We start from the raw sequence: 9,006 nt of genomic DNA, 5'->3' as shown, positions 1-9,006 counted from the left end.
TCCCCCCCTTTGTCAATTTTAGTGACAATACTCTTACATCATATGGATAAAAAAATTACAAGAATTCATTACACATACGCTTGATTCCCAAATTCAACAACACAATAAACTGTATACATTCAATCCATAAATGCCGTTGTTGACATTGTAATAACAAAGATAATACTCCCCCTAAAGGTAAGCTAGGTAGATTTTCAATCCGCACGTCTTTGTTATTTCCATCATCATATGATATGTTACTCCCCCTTAGTCTATGCTTTACTCTTTCGTTAGATATAAAGTTTAAGCATCATTGTCCTTTCCCTTAGTGATACCAAATCAATACCAATCAATAACAATATCACTTTTTTACTCCATATATTTCTCCCCCTTTTTGTCACAAAATGACAAAGGTACGAGCAAATAAAGGACAAAACGAAAGGATCTTACAAATCTTACAAGAGACTTTCAAACCTACAAGAGTTAAGCACGAGGGTTCCACACACCATTTTAGATAACCAATATCAAAACTGAAACTACAAAGTAATTTTGTTTTGATATGTTACCAAGGAAACAATTTCCCGAAGCAATTTTCCCTAATAGTTTAGCAAACCAAAATTTGACTAACATCTTAGTTCTTTTGCACAAGTACAATCGCTTGTTCGATAAGACCAAAATAAAGATCAGAATTAACTCTATTTTTCTCATCCGGTTCTAATTATCCATATAACATAGACCTTTCAATTTTAAACAAGACAAGTACTAGGTTAGTTAACTAGCATTTCTTGTTAAGGCATTCGATTAGACTTGAATAACCGAAACCTCCACTTTGATAAGTCTAACTAAGATCAGAATTAACTTAGTTTCTCTTATCCGGAATCGAATTGGACTAAACAATTCATCCTGAAAACCTTTTCGTTAAGCCATAAACAATTCATACAAACCAAGTAAATCAACTTGCATAATTATTTACCTCCACCGGAAGCAATTGAAACAACATAGACATTAAAGCACCGCAATTGCACCGAAATTTTGCAAGCCTAAACAATTGATACCATACAATAAAGCAAGATAACAATAGTTTTTCTTAACCGGAAACAATTGAATCACACACACATCCATACACAAATAATGGAATAAACATCAATTGCACCGAAATTTTCTTTGCAATAAAAATATGCAATAAAATCAGGCTTTTCTTAAACAGGAAAACGATTAACTAACAAAGTCGTTACCTCAAACTTCGCATCCTCTTCTCCTTTTCCTTTGTGTCTTTCCGAAAAGAATCGATACCAAAATATCAATATGTTGTCATCCTCTTGCAAGACAAAAGAACTACAACAACCAACCTTTACCAAAGAAAGGTTGAAAATCGGTTTTAACTTATGCAATGCAAAAGTTGAAACCCCGAAACACATATGCTTTTATGCTAAATCAAAAGATTCAACATATTGTGACTTTTTCACATATTGTTTCAATCAGAATCCCTCACGATCCTTTGATAAAGCCCACCAACATGGGCTAGAACTCAATCCCGATAAATCAAAAAGTCACCCAAAATCATAAGGGTTCACACATCATATGAGATCGAATATTAAGGTCATGAAAACGGAAATCAAACATCCCATAAACATACATAGCAATAAAATAAAGCATTCAAGCAAAGGCTATGTAATCAAAATTTATCACAAGAAAAATTATAAACTAATAATTTTATTAATAAATAAGATAGTTTTATTCATAAATAGACTTTAAGAAATTATTGAAAGAAATCAAAAACTGATGTCTATTTTCCTGGATTAAGTATTACAACAAATAACTTAATCTCTAGGGGTGCTCTTATTGTTTACCGAGGTTTCCTCAGTACTCAAACTTTTGAAGTATGTCTTAAGAGACTTGTCTGCAACCACTTCCCGAGTTGAGCGGTTATACTAAACACACATATTGGTAATTCAAATGATATGCAATGAATAACAACACCAATAAGCCTAGTGATTTCTCTTTAGATTCACAAAATAAGTTTATGAATTTACTTCCTTTAAACAAATGTAAAACATTGTTTCCTAGGACGAAATCTTCACCCCATACCCATACATAATCATAATAGCATTCATACGATTATGTCGATGTCTTATATACGAAGTTCAAAAGATAGACGTTATACTTCGTATTGTATTCCTTAATACTATGTCTAACTAGAGTATGATCATTCATAGCTTCACATTTATGTTTTCAATATGCACGACTTGAAAGATACGTTAGGGAATGAAACAGTTCAAGTCAAATATTACTAACCTCAAGTGGAAGAATGATGTCGTCATTGTAGCTCCTTACTTCTTCACATTTTTCAAGTCTTCACGTAATACTTGTAATGTCTCATATGCTATTACTTTCAAGCTAACCTATACGAAGTTGACTCTAGCACATAATCAAGCGATTCTTTAAATGAGTTTTCGTTCACTAAAATATGACAACCAAACTTTACATACCAACGCTTGGTGGGTTCAACAAAGCTATGCTCTAACAACGAGCATAGTGGTGTTGCTCGTACAGAGCTTTTAAAGCTCTATTTGTTGGTTGTGAAGCAAGACTTAGCAGTTTCTTAAAATCTCTCTTTTATAGATATGTTACTTGCTTGCTAAATGACATTGGTCTTGCCTATTTATAGGCTTACACAAACCGTCATTGGACACTCTACTTTAATCTATATTTTTCGTATTTAGAAAGCTCTTTACAACATATCTGTTTGTACCATGATAAAATTGCCACATATTGGCACAGTCTATAGTCTGGGCCACCAATCGGCTGTCATTCAAGCCTTCTGGTAGTCCCCGGGAAAGTGTATAGAAATTGAGCGTAAATAAAAACGGGGGCCTACAGTAATACCGCAAGTGCACGGTCGTCAGTTGTAGCTCGTGCAAGTACGGGTCGATCCACAGAGATCGGGTGTGTTTTGGAAGTGTTTTAGCTAATTGGGTTCCTAAATTGTTGTTGGGTTTTGAAGCCTTTTGGCTTAAATTGGGCTTTGAGTGCTAATGGGTTTGTTCACAATAAAAGGAACTGAGCATGGGCTCAGTTTGGTCTTTGAAGTGCAAATGGGCTTAGGCCTTAAACTTAGGCTTTTGATTAAGCCTGAATTGGATTGGGCCTTAATGAATTTGGGCTTTGGTCTTAAACAACTGGGCTTTGGTTAAGCCCACAGTTGACTGAATTGGGCTTCAGTTTGAATTGAGCTTTGGACTTGATAGTGGACCAGATTGGGCTCAGCTGGCTTTGGCAGTGAACTGAGCTTTGGGCTCAGCAGCAGCAGGCAGGAAAAAGAAGGCAGCAGCTTGGCAGCAGCAACAGAAGTGCTGCAGGGCAAGTGCAAGAGAAACAGCAACTGCAGAGCAAAAGCAACAGCAGCTGCAGAGGGAGGCATAGAAGGCAATGCAGCAGCTGTACACAGGGCCAAGAAAAGAAAGCAGTATTGCAGCACAAGACAATGCAAGTAGCAGCAAGAACAGCAAGACAGAGGCAAATGCACAGCAAGGCCAAGGAAACAACAGCAGTAGGGGAAGCAACAAGAAAACAAGTAGTGGGTAACTAACAGGGCAGCAACAGGGAAGACACAACAGCAACAGAAAACAACACAAGATGAACCAAGGCCTAAGCCAAGGGCAGGGGTGATAAAGAAACTGAAATGAAGCAAGGCTAGGCAGAATACAGGCAAACTAAAAGAATGGGAGGAAAATTAGCTTGCTCATTGTCACTAGTGAGCACTAATTTCCCCCAATGCACAATCAGCACATTGCATACAAGCATACACAGGGAATGGCAAGAAAATCAGCTTGCTTTAAGCACTGATTTCTTCCATTACACAATCAGTTCATTGCTTCAAATGTATCTAGCCTAACATTCCTTCAAATGACAGTGAATTAAACATGACACAACAATGAGGATAAACATATAAACAAACATGAACATAAGCACAACTAACAGGAGCAGAACTGAAATACTAACAGGAATTAATTTAACCTAACATGATACTTAACACATTAACAGTGAATAACACAACATCACAAACATAACAAGAGCACAGCAATTAACAAGAAACAATATTGAGAACAACATGAACTGAAATGAGCTTGTAAATTGAAAATTGAAAATTAACAGTTAACAGGACATGAGAGTCCTGGATGTGGGCTAATCCCAACATAGTTTTTACACACATCCCTCACCACATATTTATACCCAATTACATCATTAGGGCTTTCCCCCAATTTTCCCCCAAAATCAGTGAAATTAGGTTTTGCAAATTACCTAATTTTATGGCACAATTCCTCCCATGTGCGACGACCCATTCTTCCTCTGACTCCCCTCATGCTATCCACGCCTCCAATTGCTTCATCTATCAATCTAATTCACCAAATCCAATCCTAACAGTGAAGAGGATGGTGGAGTTGTTGAAATAGCTTAATAGGTGATAGGGGTGATGATAGTAGTGATGGGTTGCGGTTGTTGTGGAGAGTTGGTGGTTTGGTGGCTGTTGCAGGAGGGGTGGTGACGACAGGGAAGAAGGTGGTGGTGATGGTGCGGCAGGGTATGGCTCTGCAGAGGGGGTGAGGTCGATGGAGAGGAAGGAGGAGATGTTTGGTTGAGGTTAAATGGTTCGGTTGCTAGGGTGTTATGCGAGATATCAAGGTTCGATGTCCAGCGAAGGTAAGCCGCTGGATGCGAAGATGGTTGGTAGATCTAACGGTAAGATAAGAGATGAATCGATGCAACCGTTGGATTTTGAAACACAACGAAGTCAACGGTTTCAGATGATGTTAGGTACTGTAGTGTTAAGCGGAAGTATCAAACTTTGATGCACAGCAAGGGAGCGACCGTTGGATTCAACTACCATCTAATCTGAAGGCTTGGAATTTCAGCGCTGTGGTGCTTGGCAGAGACTTCAGATTTTGATGCTCTATGAAGGAGCGACCGTCGGATGCTTCTGAGAAATGATCTGATGGCTGAGAACGGAGGCGCTTTTGTGTGTAGAAAATGAGGTTGTGCGCACCATTCTTCGCGGTTTCCTTGCGTAATTTCTCCCGGCTTTTCACTACTTTTCTGCTCTTTTCGCTCCGCGACTCATCCGAACTTTATTTATTACCTAAAAATGCAGAATTAATTAATAAAAATATTTATTCTTGAAAACAATGAAAATACAGAATATGGGATAAAATGTAGAATTAATGCACAAAAGATGAGTTAAAATGCCAACAAAAAGGGATAAATATATACAATATTTGGCACTCATCAAATACCCCCAAACCTGAATTTTACTTGTCCTCAAGTAAAACAAAACTAAGGAAATCCTAACTATACCACTGTCGCTGGTCTCTCGAATGCATTTAGCGTATGCACTAAGCCTTTTAAACCACTAAGTGTCCCTAGTGGACGAGTGAAGTCTCGTGAAGGTTTACCAGAGGTGTGCCTACAAAACCTAAGGACAAAATATAAGCTCAGATTCCATCAAACGTGACATGTGCAAAACAGTTTAAGCTCACAGCAAAATGGAGATGTCAATCTAGCTATCGAAGGCACAATCCTAGCACTGATAACAAAAAAAGACATGTGATAAGAGTGTAAAGTGTATCTACACATGTGTAAAGAAAGATCTGAAGTCATGACTACTAATCACCAAGAGATAGTTTCTCAGGCTAAGAACTGAGGTCGAAATCTAGCTAGCTGTCCGGACTTTACGAGAATTGTGAATGAGTTGGAGGTATTTCACAATTTCTCGCGTTGTACATCAATGGCATACACCCTCCTTGCTTATTACAACGAAACAACAAAAGATGACTATTTACATGACTCTTATTTACATTGACAAATCTCTTTTTATTTTTTTGGAACAAGAGATGATGGAATTGATAAATACTTGATTTTTTTTTGGTATTTTTCTGATATATTTTTTTTTCTGAATATACATCGTTTTTTTTTTTTTTTTTTTTTTTTTTTTTTTTTTTTTTAAGGAAACACTTTTGATACATAACAATAAAGAAACAAAAGATTACATGACACTTTGCAAGAGGTAGCCCTTTTTGATGCACCCAGTTAAATTCGATGGTTGTCTTTCTTAATGTAACCTCCATCTTCTATCCCAACCAACCAAAGAACAAGCTAGTCAAGTTTCGTTCAGTATTCTAAAGTGATTGGCAATCGTAACTTCCTATCCAACACCTTGAAGATCGAGGCCATACATGTATTGGTAGATCGTGCGCGTGCAAATTTCTTATCACTATGTGAATTGTGCTAGAATCAGGGTGCCTAAATATCTAGACTAAGACTCCTAATAAAAATACATATTTGCACAAGAGTCAACATTTCAAGGTAAATGAGCTCCATTTTTATGATTTTTCATTTTTTTTTTTTTTTTTTTTGAATTTGATTTTTCAATTTTTTTTTTTTTGGAATTTTTCAATTTTTTCAAAAAGAAGAAGGAGTTTTGTTTTCAATTATAGCATATTATCGTGGTATCTACTCTATACCCCCAAACCTAAACTAAACATTGTCCTCAATGTTTCAAAATATGGAAAGAATTAAAATGCAACATATGGAAAGGGACATGCTGAGTAGAGTAAAAGGAGAGAGAATACCCGATTTCGGCGAAAGCAGAATTAAAACTCCGTTATTCAAGGCAAAAATCCAACATATTTCAGCCGAGATCATATTGGATTAGCAAAATATATACAAAAGGAAATTTAACTAACACATTATCTACAAGAAAATTTGGTTTTAAAAAATGGGAGCAAAGTAGAAATTTGGTTTTAAAAATAGGGAGCAAAAGAATTTTTTTTTTTTTTTTTTTTTTTTTCTTGAAAAAGAAAATGAAATTTGGTTTTTGAATTGGGAGCACGCCCACTGTGCAAGCCTCTAATGGAATGGAATGAAGGCTGCGGCCTACGAAAATCCAAGTTTTAATTTTGAAAGTTTAATTTGGCCCAGTTGGTTAAGGCCCGACGTTTGTTTTAAAACTTTGGTTTCGCGGTCCACTTTTCAAGTCCACAATCGGTTACAAGCTCAGCTGGGTTTAAACCCAGAGTCCAAAATACAAGTCCAATGAAAGAATTTAAACAAGCCCACACAAAATAAATACAAGCCCACAAATTAAACAAACAAGCCCAAAATAAATTATTACAAACCCAAAATAGAAAAATAAAAAGCCCAAAAAATTGGGTTAATTATTACAAGCCCACAATTAAAGAAATTTGGAAGCCCACAGGTTGGGTTCTCTCAATGAATGGGTTTAGGCTTACCTTTGTAGCACAGCCCAGCTGCTCTGATATTGTTGCAAAAACCCAGTTGGGTTTTGGTTCTTTTCCTTGGTGGCGTCCCAGCAGAGGAAAACAGGTTCAGAACAGCAGGTCCAACAGCAAATGAAGTGAAGCAGATGCAGATGCAAATGCTATGAAATGAAATGCAAAATAGCTACAAACACAGATAAAACACAGCACCAATCCCCGGCAACGGCGCCAAAAACTTGGTAGCCCGAAAGTGTATAGAAATTGAGCGCAAATAAAAACGGGGGCCTACAGTAATACCGCAAGTGCACGGTCGTCAGTTGTAGCTCGTGCAAGTACGGGTCGATCCACAGAGATCGGGTGTGTTTTGGAAGTGTTTTAGCTAATTGGGTTCCTAAATTGTTGTTGGGTTTTGAAGCCTTTTGGCTTAAATTGGGCTTTGAGTGCTAATGGGTTTGTTCACAATAAAAGGAACTGAGCATGGGCTCAGTTTGGTCTTTGAAGTGCAAATGGGCTTAGGCCTTAAACTTAGGCTTTTGATTAAGCCTGAATTGGATTGGGCCTTAATGAATTTGGGCTTTGGTCTTAAACAACTGGGCTTTGGTTAAGCCCACAGTTGACTGAATTGGGCTTCAGTTTGAATTGAGCTTTGGACTTGATAGTGGACCAGATTGGGCTCAGCTGGCTTTGGCAGTGAACTGAGCTTTGGGCTCAGCAGCAGCAGGCAGGAAAAAGAAGGCAGCAGCTTGGCAGCAGCAACAGAAGTGCTGCAGGGCAAGTGCAAGAGAAACAGCAACTGCAGAGCAAAAGCAACAGCAGCTGCAGAGGGAGGCATAGAAGGCAATGCAGCAGCTGTACACAGGGCCAAGAAAAGAAAGCAGTATTGCAGCACAAGACAATGCAAGTAGCAGCAAGAACAGCAAGACAGAGGCAAATGCACAGCAAGGCCAAGGAAACAACAGCAGTAGGGGAAGCAACAAGAAAACAAGTAGTGGGTAACTAACAGGGCAGCAACAGGGAAGACACAACAGCAACAGAAAACAACACAAGATGAACCAAGGCCTAAGCCAAGGGCAGGGGTGATAAAGAAACTGAAATGAAGCAAGGCTAGGCAGAATACAGGCAAACTAAAAGAATGGGAGGAAAATTAGCTTGCTCATTGTCACTAGTGAGCACTAATTTCCCCCAATGCACAATCAGCACATTGCATACAAGCATACACAGGGAATGGCAAGAAAATCAGCTTGCTTTAAGCACTGATTTCTTCCATTACACAATCAGTTCATTGCTTCAAATGTATCTAGCCTAACATTCCTTCAAATGACAGTGAATTAAACATGACACAACAATGAGGATAAACATATAAACAAACATGAACATAAGCACAACTAACAGGAGCAGAACTGAAATACTAACAGGAATTAATTTAACCTAACATGATACTTAACACATTAACAGTGAATAACACAACATCACAAACATAACAAGAACACAGCAATTAACAAGAAACAATATTGAGAACAACATGAACTGAAATGAGCTTGTAAATTGAAAATTGAAAATTAACAGTTAACAGGACATGAGAGTCCTGGATGTGGGCTAATCCCAACATAGTTTTTACACACATCCCTCACCACATATTTATACCCAATTACATCATTAGGGCTTTCCCCCAATTTTCCCCCAAAATCAGTGAAATTAGGTTTTGCAAATTACCTAATTTTATGGCACAATTCCTCCCATGTGCGACGACCCA

This window comes from Papaver somniferum, unplaced genomic scaffold (assembly GCF_003573695.1).
Source record: "Papaver somniferum cultivar HN1 unplaced genomic scaffold, ASM357369v1 unplaced-scaffold_139, whole genome shotgun sequence".
Classification (NCBI taxonomy): Eukaryota; Viridiplantae; Streptophyta; class Magnoliopsida; order Ranunculales; family Papaveraceae; genus Papaver; species Papaver somniferum.
Note: the sequence above shows the minus strand (reverse complement) of the source record.